General features: G+C 46.3%; 1 long non-coding RNA gene across 1 annotated transcript; it reads left to right on the top strand.

Annotated features, from left to right (window-relative positions):
• Positions 1-1,336: 1,336 nt before the first annotated feature.
• Positions 1,337-14,762, top strand: LOC116668020. Its single transcript, XR_004325056.1, has 3 exons — positions 1,337-1,424; positions 4,156-4,163; positions 14,750-14,762. It is a non-coding gene; the product is annotated as an uncharacterized LOC116668020 (long non-coding RNA).
• Positions 14,763-20,355: the final 5,593 nt, after the last annotated feature.

Consider the following 20,355-nt stretch of genomic DNA (forward strand, 5'->3'; position numbering starts at 1 on the left):
GCATCCGGACGCAGCCGAAATCTCTGATGGTGCTGACACATCCATTTTCACTTTCCCCTTCCTGGTGATTTTTCTCATTAAAGCAGCTTGGCTCTGTAATTTCTACCAGTACAGATGAAGATAAAATGACTCCCAACTTTTATCTTGCCCTTATAAAACTATGTAATTGGTCCAGAACCTTCAGGCTAAATGAGTTTCCTTTGCATTGAGAACTTGGGTCATGAGAATCGTTAAGTTAAAAAATAGACCACGTGGCCAAACAGAATTAGTTCGAAAATCAAGATTCTATTTGAATGTATGGAAACTCAGTTCTAACACCAATCTCGTGGAAGTTTAGTTTTTGATGTATTCATTCTTTTCCTCTTAAAAGTGAACATAATAGCTCAAAGTGCAACAAAAGACCTCCAGCTCAATTCTCTTCTCTTTCACGGCATCTCATGACTCTCAGGAAGTCCACATCACCCAGAGAAACTGTGTCCAAGCTCCTAGGGGTGGCATCTGGGGCCCTTGACTGATTGCCCCACTTCACCTGTTCCTTTGTCACGTCTATGTACTAATTATACAGCACAGTTCCCCAAACAGGCCATGCTAGGCCCTGGCTCTGAATCTACGCACACGCCGTACTGCCTGTCTGCAACATCCTCCCTACTAATCCTTCTGCCACACTCCCGCTCCACCTTTAAGAGTCAGCGCCAATGTCCTGGTATCTTCTCCCCTGTGTAGCCCCAAGCCCTCCCCCGATGATCCTGGCCAGATGCTCTGTGATTTCATGGAATCTCTTGCAAGGCTGCATTTTACAGTCATCGAACTTTCCTGCACTGATCTGCTTCCTTCTCACTCATTCTTTGTAGGCTGAGCATACTGAGGATGGAAGAGCATCGTTTCATCTGTTCTCCTGCACGGCATCTAGAACAATACTTGGCATACAGCAGGCTCTCAGCATATGCTGAGTCAAATGTAGACAGTGTTTATGATACAGCAGGCCCAGCTCTAGACAGTGCAACACCTCTATCCACCCATCCAAAACCGCCAGCACCCAAGACACTCCCATCATCGTCTTCATGTTGCAGTCACAGAACCTGGGGCACTGAGGGGTCTAGCAACCTTGGTCTAAGGTCACGCAGCTAACAAGCGTCAGATCGCAGAGTACAGAATGTGGATCCAAGTCCAGGGGGTCTGGCTGCAGAGCATAGACCCTTAATTACTACCCCATGCTGCTCACAAAGAGGGGCACCTTTGACAGCGCCCCAGGGTTGGCAGCTAAGTTTCCTTTAAAGGGCTGGGAGCGGGCTGGCTCCCTGGTGTGCTCCAGACCATGGAGGACTTAGAGGCTATGTCAAGGCTGGTGGGGAAAGGATGTTGTGACCAGTGGGCCACTCCCAGGAGAGGCAGAGCAAGACCATGGCCCTGAGGACTGCTGGATGGTCAGCCAGGTACCTCTGCTAAGGAACTTGTGCCCCACGCCCACCCCCAGCTGCGGCAGTTTAAATGCCCACATAGTTGGATCTTTGGATGGTTGACAAATAGTAGAAGGGACAAATATTCATCCTCATCTGCCAAGACTCTTCCTTACTGTCTGTCATGGGCCAGGCCAGCTCTGCCCCAGGGCCCACCTGGGGCCTTGTCACAGCGGGCTGCTGGGCCAAAGGGCACAGGGAGTGGAACAAAATTACAGGGCCATGGATGAAGAGATGCTGGCTTCTTCAATGTCCCTCTGACAAAAACACACCAGGCGTCTTACCAGCTACCACGCTGGTGCCCGTATCTGGCCCTGCTGAGGCACATCCAGACAAACGGTAGTCTTTTCATGGTACCATATTGAACAAATGGAAGCTTTAAAAATGTTTCATTTTACTTTTATTTTTAAAACTTCAATTCTCAGAATATTCAACAAATATTTATCTAATGCCTATTGTGTCCCAAACACTGCATTAGGTACTAGGAAGCCGGAAATAAATAAAACAAGGCAATAACAACAACCCCGTGCCCCACAACAGCCACCACCTACTGGTTTCTACTATGTGTTGGGCCTTCTATGCGGTTGTACACAACCCCAAACTACCAATACTAAGGGCTAGTTCTATGCTGGCAACGTAAGCATGATGCACTGAAAACACACACACAAAGGAAAGGGGCGGTGGGCAGGGAGAAATCCCCTTAGGAAGCAACAGACATCGTCAGAGACAGAAGCTGGGGAAGCGTATTCCAGTGGGAGTGCATGTGCAAAGACCATTTGCATGGAAGCACGAAATACCACAGTTTGCAGTTCAATATACCTGGAATTCAGAGTTCAAGGGTGGAGGGGAGTTGGGTGATTTAAGGGGAAGCTAAGATATTCTAAGGAGCTTAGATTTATCTTGAAAGCATGGGGTACCACTGAGGGATTTTAAGTAAGGAGGAGGAAGGCATTATTATAATCAGATTTGCATTTGCAAATGAGCACTGCATCCACCATGGAGTGGGGTGACTGGAACCAGGAGAAATTAGAGGTAGGCATTCTAAGAGGAAGGGAGTCACGTGCTGACAGCTGAAATGTGGCGTGTGATATCAGTAGCAAGTTTTACCCATCAAACTCAAGACAAAGTTGTGTATAATGGAAATCTGTGTGGATCGAACATCCGGACAACATATCCTAGAAATAACAGATCTCTGTAACGTTCACGTAGAGCCACTGTGTTGCAGTTTCCAGCTGTTAACACATCGGCAGTAAGAAAGAAGATGAGAGACCAGAATTCTCTGTCCCTTGTGGGCAGATCTTGTTAGCAACATTTTCCCCATCGACATATCAATTTCTCCATCAACACGAAAAGACACCATAGAGCCAGTGTAAACAGGGGTCCAGGGATCTAATTCAGTATTAGAAAGTGGCTCCCTTAAGGTGCTATGAAAACAATATAGATTATATATCTCTTCAATTTCCAGTAAAATTTCAAGGTTAAGAAAAAGCTAAAGTTGGCAGGAAATACAGAGACCGCACAGCCCCATCTGACTCCTCAGTTTGTGGAATACCCATTTATTCACCTCTTCTATCCTCCTGGAGAACCTTTCTAAACCAAACCATATGTTGAAATCTTGCTTGTCTGTAACTCATGGCATCCTCAAAGCCCCTCCCATTCTGAAGACTTCTTTGAATCCCATAGGATTCATCATTCCGTCTGTGGAGCTCTAGTAGTGCTCACTGGCTGATCTTTGCTTTTCTCATCTATAAAATGGGGTCACTACTGTGCCATGGATTGAGCGCTTGGCAGTGTCAAAGAGAGAGGATAATCCCAGCCTTCCCACTTCATAGGATTGTTCCATGTGCCAAGCACTTGCCTATTTCCTTTTAGATCTCGTCCATGTCCTTCATTGTCAAGCCAGCCAGGAAATGGCATTTCCCCAGCTCCCTTGCTTTGGGTTGCCGAGTATGTGTGATCAATCTGACGATCTACACTATGGGGTGATTAGAGGGGGTGGGGGAGGGAAGAGGCCAGGGTATTTGTACCACCACTTCCCCTGGCTTTGGTTGGCATCTCCTCCATGGTTCCTTTGTGGTTCAAACTTTTGAAGGTGACCTTGGTCTCTGGGATTTGCTGGCCCCATTTTCTCCCTCTGCTTCTCTAGCCTAAGCCTTACAATGCTTCTCTCCCATCGCTAATCTCTGCCTTGCCTCGATGTCCCCCTATGGCTTCTCAGCTCTTCCATCGCCCATGCAACCAGCTCCTGTATTGAATTCCCTCTGTTTTGATACCTGGGGAAATTTCGATTTTACGGCTGAATCCTAACTATTGCACAAGTCAAAGAGAAAAGGAGTGGAGAAAATAAGTAGTATTGCTGACAAAGGGCATCAGGCTCTGGCTCTGGGTGTTAGGTTCATGATTTCAGTAGAGCGTCATAGTCAAGGTTACAGACTTTGTCAGAGAGACCAGGCCCCGGGTCCCAGTCCCAGTTCTGACATGTACTAAGTCAACCCCAGACTCAGTTGTCACTTGTGTAAATTGGGGAGAAAGGCAACTTCTACATGTAGAGTTATGAGCATTAGTGATAATACATATGAAGCAGTTAACACAGAACCCAGCACACAGTACCCAAGGCTAGCTGTGATTATTAGTAACAAATAAACAATAATCTAAATAAACTAGGAGGCTGGTATTATTATTCCTCATGACGTGCGAGGAACGGAAGTTCACAGACGTGAAATAACGTGCGCAAGATTAGAGCTAATAGAGAGAGTTACCAGGATTAAAATTCCGAGTCCAGGTCTTTGCTTCTTCCACTGGATAGAGCGGGTTCACCGATGGAAACAGACGACTGGGAACTATAAAGGATGCTACCAACGCAAAGTAGGAGCTCTCTGGCTCCCCAGTTGTTGACATGCATTCGTGTTGGGGAGGAGCCAGAATCCTGACAATCGCTCCCCTGCAGGCAGACCAAGGGCACTGCAGGGAGAGTCAGGGTCAAGAGCCGCAGCAGGACGTGCCTGCCTTGGAGGGGGCCGCTTTCCCACCCCATGATCCGCTGGCAGGGGGCCGTGGGGTGGGCCTCCCTTTTTCATTACTTCCCTGCTGAGGGAGTAAGGGCTAATGGACTGTCAGTCCAGGGGGAGAGTCCGCGGCTCCACACAGCTCACGCCTCAGCCTCCAGTCCTGAACTGTGACCTGAGCCCCTCGCACAAGGCCATCACCCACCCCTGAGACGGCTGGCATTAAGATTCCCTCATTACTGGCCATGCAGAGTGTTCCCTGCGATAATGAGATGGCAAGAGAGGAGACTGTCCTGGGGGAGCTTCTAAGAGCCAAGCCTTCGACAGTGGCTGAGTTCCTCACCTGCCGTTTTAGAAAATTTCTCTCTAAATTACCAGGAATAATTTTCTCCAGGGAAACTCTGACCCTTCTCTTTGTCTTTCTTCCTAGACTACGTACCCAAAGACACTTAACTTGGTACATACTCACCCCTTCCTTCCCGCCATCTCTGTTTTTCTCTCCACCCCTCCCTGCATCCTTCTCTTCTTTCCCCCTGTGTTTTCTCTTTTTTTCCTCCTTTATTCTTCTGCTTCTTCACATGACATAGTAGCACATGCTTTGGAGCCAGATACATTAGGGGCTCAAATCCAGCTCTGGTCCCTGGTAGCCAAGGATTGGGGCACATTTCTTAACCCTTTGGAGCTTCTGTTTTCTTATCTGCAAATTGAGACTCAGAGTCTCAGGATTTTGAGATTATTAAATGAGTTCATTTATATGAAGAGGCTTGTAAAGTACGTGGGCACATAACTGGCAGAGAATAAATGTGGTGACCTTCTGGTGGTCAGCAAAGCTTTATTAGAGTTGAGTCTTTGTCAGGCAAACACTGGGGGACAAAATAAAACTTGGTTTCCTCTCCCAAGGAACTTTCTCATTTTGATACTGAAGAAAAGCCAGGGAATTTTGGATTTTTTAAAACTAAATAAAGATAATAGTTTTGTCCAGTGTATATCAAGTATTTAACGGGATATAACTTTTTTTCTAAAGCCAAGCAAATGGGGGTAAAGGACACCATGAGAACTGAAATGGTCATATAGTCCAAACCACTTACGTGGGCTGAAGCCTTGCCCCCTGCATGGAACACATTCGCAGAAAGGGTAAATGAGATTTTTTTCTATTGATTTTATTTTCTATTGATTTTTTTTCTAATGCAGACTTATGAACTACTTTAAATCCCTCTGACACTAGAAAGAATATGAATAAGGTAACAAACATCAGAGTTTTATTTGCATTTTTAAAATTACTAGTGAGGTTGAACATATTTCCATATTAGCTTTCAGCTCTGCTCTGCCAGTACCTGTTTTATGACTTTAACTGGTTACTCTCCATCTGGTATCTTCTCCTCCATACTGTGAGCTTCCAGAGAACAGAACCTGAGCATTATTTATCTTTGCATCCTTTGTGCAGTATGGTAAAGTATGTCAGACTGAGTGGGTGTCGCATAAAAGTGCATCTGCCATTCGCCAGGCAAGGATGCTGGGGACGGAGAGGTGGGAGGCTCCCAAGGATACATTCTAAGTCCTGTGATGCCTGTACTGTATGGACCACTCACTGAATGAAGGAAACTGATTTGGTGCTGGCAGCCTTGGTTCCAAGCCCAACTCCGTCACTTATTGGCTGTGTGGCCTTGGGCAAAGTTGCTCCATCTCTCTGGGTCTGTTTCTTTAGCTATAAAGACATTCTCAATAAGCACAAACAACACTCCTAATTCTTACCATGACATGCTATCTATGCAACATATTTATAGGCTGAAAGATTATATTCAAATGTTAGCTTTTTTTGAACATTTTGCTATATTACTCTATGGATTGTATCGAGCAGTGCAATCCTATAGAAATATAAAGCGAGGCATGAATGAGCACCACGTGTATAATCTTAAACTTTCCAGGAGCCACATTTAAGCGAGTAAAAAGAAAGAGGCGAAATTAATTTAAACAATATATTTTCTATAACTGAATATAACCATACATCATCATTTTAACACATAGCCCTAATTACACTGCAAGCACGCAATAGCCATGGTGGCCCACTGGCTACCATGTTGGACAGTGTGGCCTGGGGGAAGCCAGCCTTTCTTGCTCCTGATGCCCACTGCTGGCTATACAAATGAGTGCATCTCATAGACTGGGTGGGATGGTACAACGAAGCCCCCAGCCTGGGGGTCCTGCTAACCATGATTACATATCCAAATCTGAAGACGCTCATGACATTCCATTCATGTGAGAAATACAGCCTCTTCCACTGACACTGTCTCAGGCCAGGAAGTCAACCAGGTCGCATCTCTGTCTGAGTTGAAAGTTGAGTCAAAGACTGCCAGCATCCAGAAAAAAGAAAACACAAATGACCCACACTACTTCCGCACTTCTTCCCGATGATAATTATGCTCAGAGGCATTCAGCAGCCACGATGAAAGACTCTCCAGGGCCTTTCGAGTCATTAGGGAGAAAACTGATTGTCTGGTGCATTTTGCAAATTAGTACCAAGCATTTGACATATGCTGGGACCTCCTAGTAAGAACAACACTCAATTTGCTAAAAGAAAACTCATTGTGGAACAGTGGGAAGAACATGGATTTTGGAGTCACACTTGGATTTGACTCTTAAATATGTCATTTGCTATGTGACTTTGAGTTTGAAACTTAATCTCTTGGGACTCAGCTTCCACATCTGAAAAGTATAAATAATCACTCTTAGTTTGCAGGATATTCTTAGTATTAAATGATGATTATTTACTCAATGAATATTTAATAAGTACATATTCCATGCCAAGCATTACAGGAGGTGCCATATATACAACAGTAAACAAGACAGAATCCATCTATTCCTTCATGGGGCTTCTAGGGTGGTGGGAAAAACAATATTTTAAAAAACCATTAGTGTTTAAAAGACAACATGGAAACATGAAGTTGGAAACCTTGTGGGGTTGTTCTCAGGCAGGGCCTCCGGAAGAAGTGATATCAAATAGAGATCATAACAATGAGTAGAAATCACCTGGACCAAGGATTGCATGGAGAGGTGTGGAGGGGGGACAGGGCAGCGTTCCAGGCAGAACGCACACGTGCAAAGACCCCGAGGCAAGAGAGAGCATGATTCATTCAAGGACCTAAAAGCAGTTCAGCCCAGAACAGAAAGAGGAAACCAACGGGGCTAGAGATTAATTGACCAGGTCCAGCAGCCTCTCATGAGCCTGAAAGGGTTTAAGCCTATATTAAAAAAAAAAAACAAAACAAACCCAGGGAGCTACTGACAGATATAAAATAGGAGAGTCATTATTGTATTTTCTGAAACTCTTTCTGGCCACGCTGTAAGGCGTGGATTCAGTGATGGTGTGAAGGACAAGGTGAAGGCTATGGCGGGAACAAGGGTGAAATCTGAGGGGTTTTAGATACGACATGCGCTAGATGTGTGATGAAGAGGAGGGGATTAATCTAAGTAACATTTTGGGGAAGAAAAGAGAATTAACTGGATCGCTTTATCTACTTGAATTGCTCAGTGGCATGTGGCTGATGGGTTTTGCCTGGCTCTGTGCTGTCCCGAAACAGCCACAGTCCATTCAGGAACGACTTTCTGATGCCCTACTACATGCCACGTGTTGACCTAGGTGCTGAGATACCACGGCAACAAATTCCAGAATTCCAGCCCTCATGGAACTTATAGTCTCTCAGAAATAGGGTCAGGATAATACATACAAGTAGCTGCCACATGGCAGGCACCAAAGAGAATTGACTCCCTCTCCTCTTCCCTTTCCTAATGGTGATGGAAAGAAACCTAATTCCTGTATTTACATTTCCATCACTCTCTATGAAATCACTATAAGCTACAGCAACACTGCGATTCCATGTGAAAGCTGGAGAGTCCCATGGTGTCCACCACACTCCGTGGGGAGCACTAGGTTTGAATCCTCCTTCCCTTTGTCTCACCTAAGCCCTGGTCCCACATGCTGCCTGTGGTCATTTTCACCGGGACGTTAACACTGAAGGGAAAAAAGACAGGGTCGAAATTAGGCAGGAAGAATAAAGCTGGTCACTGTGAACTCATCTACAAAACAGAAACAGGCCCACAGACATAGTAAACAATCTTACGGTTACCACGGGAATGCGGATGGGAAGGGATAAATTTGGGAGTTTGATATTTACAAATGTTAGTCACTATATATAAAATAGATTAAAAAAAACTTTCTGCTGAATAGCAAAGAGAACTGTATTCAATATCTTATAATAACCTTTAGTGAAAAAATATGAAAACGAATATATGTATGTATATGCATGACTGGGACATTGTGCTATACACAAGAAATTAACACATTATAACTGACGGTACTTGAATTAAAATAAAAAAGGAATAAAGCCAGAACTAGAAGTCAGGGCTTTCTTCTTGCCAAACATGAACTACACACCAGCACCACGCTGGTCCTTTAAACCACAAATCCCCAGGTATGGCATTATCATCCCCATTTGATGGATGAACACACTGAGTCAGTCCTACAAAGCTTTCTGGGATGAGAGGCTGGTCTGTCTGACTTGACGTGGCTAACCTGTGTTTCCACCTTCACTCAGATACGCGTCAACTGGGAAGGCTCTTAATCCTGAATCTCTTTTCACATCATTTTTACAATCAGGGTTAAAATGTCAATTTTTCCAGTTTTTCTTTTTTCTTTTTTTTGTAGATCAAAACCCATGATATATGTAAAGTGCTTGGGGCACTGAATAATTATCAGTAAATTTTAGCTGCCTTTGCTCCTTCTATTTCCCTATTAAGAGATAACAGAGCAGCTCCTAAATCTACAAAAAACAAACAAACAAACAAAAAACAAAAAACATTACTCCTGGCTTAAAGATTCTACTGGTGCAAAGTATTCTTTCCACTGCTCCATCCGTTTTCATAATCTCATGCCATTCATTCTTGGTCCAGGTTTTTTGGCCTCAGTTCTGTAAGGCCTCTCGGATCCCATGCTTCTGTCGGCAGACGTTCATGGGGAGCCCAGTTTCTCTATTTACAAGCACAGGCCAAGCATTGATGAGAAGTATTTACACGCTACGGGTTGAGAAACCCACAAGTCCTGACTGCAATGCAGAAAGGGCTGCCTGCAAGGCTGCTGGTTACAGCCGGACATAAAACCCATTATCAGCTCATTGGCTGTTTGGACATAAAACTGCTTGGTCCTGCAAAGATATTTCCCCACTGAGGGGATAAGTTTAATAAGAACCACAGATGACAGTAAAAAGCACATTTATTCCCTATAACCTACAGAAAGTCTTTATTGCATATAGGATAAATAACAGGGCTCTGTGAATCATTGGTCGGCAATTCCACAGAGGAGGTTTGGGGGCATAGAACACAGTGGGGAGAAACAGCTGTTTGAAAATCCAGGCCCCAGAGCTGAAGAGGCAAAGGGAGAAGATGAGCTTTTCTGTGAAAGAGATGACAACCCGCTGTCAGGCAATGGTCCAGCACGGCCACACACTCGAGGCATGGGCAGTCTTTCTACTCAGTAGCAGGTGGCCAAAGGCAAGATTACCAAGCAATGAGAACATCATCTTGTCTAATCATTATTTTCAAAACGACGTCATAACCCATCTTTCTACTGCACCCTTACAATCACATGGGAGAAACACAATGGGGATTCTTATCCCCATTTTACAGATGGGGAGACAACATTAACATCAGATGTCCAGCAGGACGTGCTGCTGTGTCATGCAGAACATGGTCCTTTAAAGACCATGGGCTCTGTGGACCTGGCTCCTGTCACCCCTCTGACCTCAGTTCCCATGGTGCTGCCTCCTTGCTGTTTCCCCAATGCAGCCGTGGGCTCTGGCCTCAAGGCCTCCACCCTTGTTCTTCCCTCCACCTGGAACCATCCTGCAGGCATCAGAATGGCTTCCTCCCTCAACTCCATTCAGATCTCTGCTCCAGTATCACCTTCTCAATGATCCTTCTTGCCTCTGTATTTTTATACTTGAAGTATAGTCGATTTACAGTGTTTTGGTAGTCTCTGGTGTACACCATAGTGATTCAGTTACACACACACACACACATATATATCTATATTCCTTTTCATATTCTTTTTCATTACAGGTTACTACAGGTATTGAATATAGTTCCCTGTGCTAAACAGTTGGACCTTGTTGTTTATCGATTTTATATATCTACAAATCTCAAATTCCCAATTTATCCCTCCCTGCCTTTCCCCCATGGTAACCATACATTTGTTTTCTATGTCTGTGAATCTGTCTTTGTTTTGTAAATAAGTTCATTTGTGTCCTTTTTCTTTTTCAAGATTCTACATATAAGTGATATCATATGGTATTTTTCTTTCTCTGTCTGGCCTACTTCACTTAGTCTGATAATCTCTAGGTCCATCCATATTGCTGCAAATGGCATTATTTCATTCCTTTTTTACAGCTAAATAGTACTCCATTGTGATATAGATATATATCACAACTTCTTTATCCAGTCATCTGTTGATGGACATCATTTAGGTTGCTTCCATGTCTTAGCTATTGCAACTAGTGCTGCTATGAACATTGGGGATGGGGGGTGCATATATCTTTTCAAATTAGAGTTTTCTCCAGATATACTCCCAGGAGTGGGATTTCTGGATCATAGGGTATGGTTTACTGTTAGTTTTCTAAGGGATTTTCATACTGTTTTCCATAGTGGCTGCTGTATTTCAACTTGCAACCCCCTCCCAAGTATTCCCTCTCTCTCCTTTCTGCTTTGTTTTATCCACATCACTGATCATTTCCCGACAGTCTATTTTCCTCATCTGTTTGTTATTGTCTATTTTCCCCGTCAGAATGTAAGCTCCACAAGGGCAGAGTTTTGTTTGCTTTGTTGGCCACTCCCAGCTAGACCAATGATGGGCACATACTACATAGTCACAAATGCACGTTGAACGGGTCAATGAACGAATGAATGAATTATTGCTGTACGGAGTGACTGGCCAAGGCCTTCAAGAGAGGCCCCACTGCAACAGATTGCTGTTCAGTGCTGTTCATAACAACAGCAGTAGTAGTGGGTGCTGCTTACTGAGTATTTATCACAAGCTCCACACACGGTGTTAAGCACTTAAGTTGTACTGGTCCATATAAGCTTCTCAATAACCCCACAAGGAGGCAGGTGCTCAGAGTCACACAGCTGGTTGGAGACACAGTGAGCTAGTGATGTGAATGCAAGCCTGTCTCACCCCAGATCCTGCTCATTCTTAATGTTAGGTTATATCGTCTTTCTCACTACAATCTAATGTGCCTGTTTTCTGTCTCTTAGGCTCTGCCTTTTCATTCATGTTCTAGTGCAAGATGCTGTCTGTCTGTCTCTCCACATCCACTCTCCAGTCCTCTGTGCTCAGCTCAACACCCCACGAGGCTGCGGGCTATGTCAATGGGCCCTCTTGTCCTCTGGGGTCCAGTCAGGGCACTCACCTGGGGCCTCAGCAAGAGGCCAGAGGGAAGAAGGACTCAAGGCATCTATTCTCCTGGCTGCCTCCGTCTGTGGTCGCCCTGGGCTGGCGGCCGCCCTCAGCCAAAGGCCACAGTTCCTCTCAAGGTGGCCCTCTTCACACTATGTCCTGGTCTGGGTTTCAGTACCCGCTCCCTGTCTACACCTTTCAGACCCATGGCTGGTAACAGCCCGGTACCCTGCTCTGTCTCACATGGTTTCCCCATGCCGTGCTCACACCTCGGTAAACAGTCCCTTCAATAAACCTTCCTTGAACTAATCCCAACCAGGCCTGCCATCTGCTTCCTGCTGGAACCCTGTCTGATGACACACTCAGTGAACTCTGGGCTCTGAGTTTCCCCTCTGGTCTCACTCAATCTCATTCTCCCTGCTTCAAAGGGAGTCTGCATCTTATACATGCATACATCTTACACAGTCCTCCATACACTAATTGCTCGTGAGTGTTGGCTTGTGATTATTCCTTATTACTAATCCTTTCATAATCAGGGTCCTACCTTGGTTTCATTCTCGTTCGTTTCCACTCCCCTTGGTCACCCTCACTGCCCTGGGCTGAATAGTGTTCCCTCAAAATTCATTTCTACCCAGAACCTCAGAAGGTGACCTTATTAGGAAACAGGGTCCTTGCAAATGTCATTAGTTAAGTTAAAATGGAGTCAGACTGGATAGGGGGGCCCTCATCCAATGTCACGTGTCCTTATAAGAAGCGAAAACAGAGACACACGCAGAGGGAAGACAGCCATGTGAAGACAGAGGTGGAAATCGGAGGGATGCAGCCGGAAGAAGCCAGGTTATGTTCTTCCCCAAAACCTTCAGAGAGGGCATGGCCCAGCTAGCACCTTGGTTTTGGACTTGGAACCTTTAGAACTGTGAGAAAATACATTTCTATGGTTTGAAGCCACTCAGTATGTGATATTCTGTCACAGCAGCCCTAGGAAACTAGTACCCCTACCGACTGCACTTCCTGGCTCGCCTGTACTCTGAATTCCCACGGTGGACATGCTCTGTCTCTAAGTTTGTCATAAGCACTGCTACTCCCTGAGATTCGAAGCATCCTCTCCCAGATCTCCACTTGGCAACCTCCCGCCTGTCAATTTCTACCATCAAGGCACGTCATCTATGAGGTCTGCCCAACCCTCTAAGTCCAGCTTGGGGAAACCTCTCCTCTGAGTTGCACAATGTCCTGAATTGTCACCGTCATGGCACCCATCACATCACGCAACAGCTGTGAGCCTGGCTGTTCATACACTGTCAGATTTGTGAGGACGCTATGACCCTGTCTCTTCTTAGCTGTACGCGTGGTACCTAGCACGTTTCAATGCTGACTAACGCTCACTGAGTGCTTACTACATGCTGGGCACTGTGCTAAGCACTTCATTTGTGTTAACTCATTTACTCCTCCTTGCTACCCTGTGAGGTAGGTCCCATTAATTTCCCCATTTTATAGTTGGCTGCGATGGAAAGCATGGGCTGAGACAGCCAGGGGCCCATCTGCATTACTCTTGGCATTTTTCCAGGTGTACTTTGCAATTTCACCAGCAAAACTCATCATATGATTTCGGTTTCCAAGTGCAAATCCATCTTTGCCTTAAACTCATTTATGCCGCCCGCTCCCACTCTATCACCCGTGCTCGATCATTGCGTGGTGCGATAACTCTCTGCCGGCCTCTGAACGGTTTTCCCAGTAATCAAGGAGGCGCAATTGATTCCAAGTGTTAATATTTGCTCACCACTGAGACCATCCGGGGGCTTCATCATTCATAGCAATGCTACCGCCTGGAGCTCCGGGCACGCGGGACTCTCGGAAGCTGCCGTGCAAGCCAGTGATGGAAGACACAAAAGCTTATCATGTAAAGATGTGCACCCTCTCCCCTAAGCTGGGCTTTCCAGCATACAGATGAGAAGAGGTTTAAAGTAACATAAGTGGAAACTGGATACCTGTGCAAGCCACTGAATCCTGGACTTCCTGATTCCCCATTCATTTACTCGACTGTCATGTATTAAATAAGTACTCTGTGTCAGGCGTTCTGCTAGACGCTAAAAACACATGCAAAACAAAAGGCAGGAGTCATTTTACTGTCTTCCTGGCCTCAGGTAGGACCACATGGGCTGCCTGATGGCCACTTGCTCTATCTCAGTGCCTTTAAGAAAACTGGACTGACTCACAGAGGAAAGTGAGGAATTCATCAGGGCCATTTGCAGTGAAAGTTTCAACCCCACCTGCTTGCTCCAAACACAGCCCCGTCCCACCCTGCCTCCCTCACTCCGTCCTGTCTCTCAGCATGAGTTGCTGTTTTAGGATCCTCTTCTTTCTTCCCTGGGCTGTTCAATGCCATCACGCCTTCCCTGTAAGTATCATAATGGAGTGGCCATGAACGTGGATGCTGGAGGCAGGCGGCTGGGCTGAGTCCAGCTCAGCTACACTCCAGTTATAGAGGCTGTGGGAAGTCACTGAAACTCCAGGTGCTTCGGTTTTTTCATCCATAAAATGGTGATGAAAATGACAGTAACAATTGCTTTGGAGAGTTGTTGAGACAACTGAATGAGTTGCCAGGCAAAGTGTTTAAAACCTTGCCTGACCCATAGTAATCACTTAATAGACAGGTGCTAATTCTATTATTAATAATGTTGCTGCTACCTGATTGGTGCTGGAATCACACAGGAGAGTGCCACTGTAAATCTGGTCACCTCCTTCTATTTATTTGTTTAACAAGTACGCATCAGTCAGGCACTAGGTCCTATGTTGAGATTGATGGGAGGTTTGGAGGCAAATAAGACAGAGTCCTGGCCTTCAAGGAGCACACAGTCTAATGGGTAGACAAGCAAGGAAGAATGATGGATAGCTCAATGTATGCAGTGGAGTCCTTTACATGTCCATCATTTTTAATCTTTCCAATAGCCCCATGGAGCAAGCCCTCATGATTGTCATCCCCATTTAACAGATGAGAAAATGGAGTCAGAGTGAGGTTAAGCAATTTCCCCAAGGTTACATGGCGAGGAAGTGGCAGAGAGAGGATGCAACCCAGGCAGGTGACTCCAGCACTGATGCTTACAGCCCACGGGCTGTGCTGCTGTCCCAACGCTGAGGACTGTGATGGGAAAACTTCCTGGGAGCGTCTGGGAAGGCTGCACCAAGGAGATGGATGTTGGGCATGTGAGAAGGGTTTTTCGTGCAGCGCAGGGGCGGGCACACTGAGCCAGAGCAGAGAAGAGAGGGCGCAAAGGTGTTCAGGGGAAGTTGGTTTGTCTAGGGATGGCAGAAGCCAGCGTCCCTGTGCTGGGGGACAGTGGCAGTGGGCGGTGGGGGTGTGGGAAAGGAGCTGAGGGTTAAGGAGTCCGGACTTTTTCTTGAAGCCAGTTGGGACTTACTTGCTAAAAGACATGGTTAGACCTTGAATTTAGAGGAAAATAAATAAAACCAATGTTCAAACAGTCTCTGAGAGGGCCCTCTAACCTGAGGAGCAGGTAGAGAAGAGAGCCAGGTTGGTGACCCTGATTCTCTGCATTATGGTACGTGCTGCGACAGAAAGGGCATAGCGATTTGTTGAGACAGACCAGCGTTTTGTTTCTTTTTATTGAAGTATACTTGATTCACAATGTTGCCTTAGCTTTAGGTGTACAGAAAAGTGATTCAGTTATACATATATATACACATTCTCTTTCAAGTTCTTTTCCACTCTAAGTTATCACAAGATAATGAATAAAATTCCCTGTGCTATACAGTAGGTCCTTGTTGTTTATCTATTTTATATATAGTAGTGTGTAATTGTTAATCCCTCCCTCCCCTCCTTTCCCCTTTGGTAACCGTAGTTTGTTTTCTACGTCAAGACAGACCAGTTTCTAAATCCTAGGTTTCCTTCTCCCGATTGTGTACCCTTGGAAAACCCTCTTCACCTTTCTAAGCCCGCTTTCTCCCCTGGGTGGAGGGGGACTGGTTAGGACCACCTTGCAGACAACAAAGGTAGAGGGACAAAGAAGAGTGGGAAATGACAGGTGCCCAGGCACGGATGGCTTCCTTCTCAGGGTTCTTCCCTCATGACCCTTCCCACCCTCCGGGGAGCTTGTGAGTGAGGGTGTGGAAGGGGGCAGCTGCCTGAGTGCCCACTGAGTTCTGACCACCAACAGGAACGCTCGCCTCGGGTTTCATTAGTGAGTGCTCGCAAGTCCTGGGGTGAACTGCCAGTTCTCAGCCGCCTTGGCCAGGAGCCACAGGCTGTTAGACAGAAGGCGACACCAGCCCGAGCAGCTTCTCCCTGATTACCTTTGCTCGCACGCCCTCTCCTGCCATGACATCGCATTCCAACATGGGGCATCTGGTTCCTCGGCAGGAGAATGCCACATTCTGACTGCGGGAGGCCACTGTATGGGGAAGCCAGCCAAGCCAGGGGCTGTTGGCCTCCCGGGTGCCTCCTCCGGTGCTGCCAGCAAGAAGGAAGAGGAAGAAGGACGGGCTCCCAATCCATAGCGACCCCATCACCTTTCCTTAAGCAGGGCAGAGGACCGGTGGTGGCTGGCGGAAGAGGATGCTCAGAGTCTGAGATGAACTCCAGAACATCCTCACTGGACTCATTCCAGGGTAGGGAGGGTGAGTGCAACCACAGGTATATGGGCTTTGGAATGAAACAGACCTGGATCGGAGCACTAGCTTCACAACCCCGAGAACGTGGTTCGGCCTCTCTGTTAGTTTCCTTGGGGCTGCCATAAATGGGTACCACAAGCTGGGTGGCTCAAACCATGGCATTCATCATCACCCAGTTCTGGAAGCCAGAAATCCCAGATCCAGATATTGATAGGGTTGGTTCCTTGTGAGGGCTATGAGGTGAATGTGTTCCAGGCCTCCCCGCTAGCTTCTGGTGGTTCGCAGGCAATCCCTTGTATTCTGTGCATCACTGTGAACTCTGCCTTCATCTTCAACTGGCGGTCTCCCTGTGTGTGTGTGCACGCACGCACACTCACGTGTGTGTCCAAATCCCCTTCCCTTTTTTAAACTTTTTTTTTCTAGTGATTTTTTTTCAGGGGGGAGGTAATTAGGGTTTTTTTTTTAATTATTATTTTTTAATGTAGGTACTGAAGGTTGACCCCAGGACCTTATGCATGCTACCTAAGCACACACTCTACCACTGAGCTATAACCCCCCAGATTTCCCCTTTTTATAAGGACACCAGTCCGACTGGATTGGGGCCCCTCCTAATAATCTTATCTTAACTAACTACATCAGCAATCTGAGGCACCGGAGGTTAGGATTCCATGTATGAATTTGGAGAGGGAGGGGACAATTCAACCCATAACTGCCTGAAGCTGTTTCTCTCTTGGTGGAGCAAGGACAGTAAAGCCTGTCCCCTAGGGCCATGTGACAGTAATGAGGTAGGGGAGGGAAGCACCTGACACAGGGCAGTCAGGAGTCAGCAAATGTGATTTCCTTTCCTCAAAACAGGCAGAGAACTCTCTTCCAGGGAGCTAATCTGCTACCCATCAATTAACCAAATTGAGTACCCTAACACACCCCAAGTAGGAATTTAAAAACCATTTAATCTAACTTTCATTTCAGAGAGTGAGGAAACTGAGGCCAGCAAAAGCAAAATCATCTTCCTGATTTAATGACTAGCCTTGGGCTCGAACTAATTTTTTTCCTTAGAATAAGAAGCCATCTTATCCAGGGAAACATCCACTCTATTAAAATATCCTATTTCCAGCTCCTCAATTCCCTACAATAACACTAAAATGTGTGTTGTGTAGCACAAGTTGTCTTTCTCAAACCTCTTCCACAGCCATCAGTTTGTTCAAACTTTATGACAACACAAGAAAATAACCCAGGGCAAGGATAACTTGCCCCCACTAGACGGATTAGGAAACTGAGGCTTAGATAGCTACAAAGCATGTCAAAGGTCACAGGCCTAATCAGTGATGAGGTGAGGAAGAGAACTCAAGCCTCATGAGTCCTTGCCCAGGGGTTTCTCATCTACTGCATGGTTTTTCACGTGGCTCAGTCACTCAAATGGGAGAATGTTACACAATCCAGGGAGGGCTTCTGCCTCCGTGATTCCAGCAGCCTTTGGCAAAGACCTTCCACACAGCTCTTCCAGATTTCTTTTTGAAACACCCATCTTTCCTTCTGCGACTCTACTGCTCAGCAACAAAGACACAAAGCTACCACATGGGAAATCACACCAGGGTCTCCGGGTTCTGTGCCCAGCGCAGGCTGGAAACATTCACCGTGGCACCAGGAATCCCAGCCTCCACACCTGGTTGGGTGGGGCAGATGACAGAAGGCCTGCCTGGGCACCCAGGTGACTTTCTGCTTTGAGAAAGTCTCTCAGCCCTTTGCAACTTACAACCCCAAGACGAGTAGAAACCATGCCACAGAAGCCATGCTTTCTCCTCACTGTTCCACGGATGGCCCGGGAGCACCGGCACGGGAGCTGGGTGAGCCGTCTGCAGCACACACAAAGAGACCGCTGCACATGGGCATGGCTGAGAGGAGAGCTACAGTCAGTTAAGGCCAGAATCCAACATCTTAGCACGCGCACTAATAGCCTTGGTTTATTGATCAACTGATTGGCCCGTCCACCATGCAGCCAGCTGTCCAGCAGTTAGCTGGACAACACGGTCCCCAGCCTCCAGGCCGATGCTGCTTCTTGACAGCAGAATACCAGAAGAGGCCCGTAACTGGAAAGGTTTTAGAGGTAGAACAGAACAAAATCATTACAGAAAGTAAAGCAAGCAGCCACCCTGTGGCTGCTCTGGGGTCACCAGGCTGTAAATAAGATCCGGTTGAAATGGCCCGGGGGTCCAATAATTGAGAAAGGGTACAAGTCACCTTGTCATGTGAGGGGGAAAAAATGACACCTTTACAATGACTGAAAATTAACCTCGTGATAGGAAAAAAATCAGGAAATGTTTCGTGGGAGCAAGTCTCCCAGCACATAACCACCCTTCAGAGCATGCACGCTGCAGATCAGAAGCCCTGTCATCTAAAGTCCATTGCAAAGCCCAGAGCCCCACCTGCAGCACACACTCAGCCCCTGGTAGCTGCTATTAAAGGTCTATTCAGGAGCCAGAGAACTTGAAGTCTAAACTTTTGTCAAGCCCATTACTAACTGGAGACCTCAGAGGTCTTAGCTTCCATCTGTGAAATGGGTATATTCACAACAAAAACCTTGAGAGACCCTAGGTGGACTCTCTGTTTTCCCTGCATGATCTCATTGAGGCCACAATGTAATCCTGTAAATCAGGTCCCAAGTTATTATGATATTTCATATTGGGAACATGACACATGAAAGACTCAAGCCAGTTGCCATTTACACAGCTACTAAGTGGAAGAGATGATTTGCGCTCCATAGCCTGAGTTCTTAGCACCTTTAAAATAATAACCGCTACCCAGGGATGAAGGGAGGAATAAATGATACTGCATTCATGAAAGAATTTTTCAAAAATCACCAAGTAGTACATAGCTGTGTGGGGGTTCATTATTTCTTCCTTCCCTGGGCATGAGCAGACTTCTAATAAGCCAAGAAAATTCCATTTCACATCCTACTCTTCCTTTATTCTTCAACTCTTACAGTAAAATCAGGACCCGTGGACTTGGGGAAAGAGTCTGGAGCCAAGGAACCAACTCTAGAGACAGGAGACGGGAGAGGAAGAACCACGGGGCCGCCTTGTACACACGATTTGTAAACTGATGTGCACATTATTTGCAGGGGACCAATGACTCTCCTCTTAATTAATGAACACGCGACCCACAACCTGTCTGAGACATGCGAAAAAATATGGCACGTGTCTGCAGGTTGCAAGCGTGCCAGCCCCCAGATCTAGAAGTCCCCCTCCTCAGACTGCTGGACTGGGAGTCGCCATGGAGACCACGTTTGAGCAACGGGGATGACACTGAAATTTGGTTCAAACCACCTCTCTGAGATGCTTGTGTGAAGCGTTGGCAGTGTGGCTGGCACTGGGCCCAGCAGGGTGGAGTTCTCAGAGTAAAGGCAGGTGGCTCTCTGCCCTGCAGGGCTGGGAGGGGAGGATGGCTCACTAACTGGCCAGCCTTTATTTTACACCTCCTGTGTGCTTACTCAGTATGATGCCTGGTGCTGCAGGGGACTCTGCAGCAGCTGAGGCTGAGGACACAGACTTGCTTTCCAGTGACTTGGTGTAGACAATTGCTGATGCCAACAGATAAATTTATTGAGTGCTTTCTCTGAGCCAGGCGCCATGCTAAGTAAGCCATTTGCACGCATTATCTCATTTAATCCTTGCAACAACTCCGTGAATGAATTGACCCTTTACTGCTAAGATTTGTTGAGTATTTACTCTGTGCTAGACATTCTGGAGGCCTAGCATCTATTTGCAGATATAAACTATTATATACAAAATAGATAAACAACAAAGTTCTACTGTATATCTTGTAA

The sequence above is a fragment of the Camelus ferus genome, chromosome 13, assembly GCF_009834535.1.
Source record: "Camelus ferus isolate YT-003-E chromosome 13, BCGSAC_Cfer_1.0, whole genome shotgun sequence".
NCBI classification, from domain to species: domain Eukaryota; kingdom Metazoa; phylum Chordata; class Mammalia; order Artiodactyla; family Camelidae; genus Camelus; species Camelus ferus.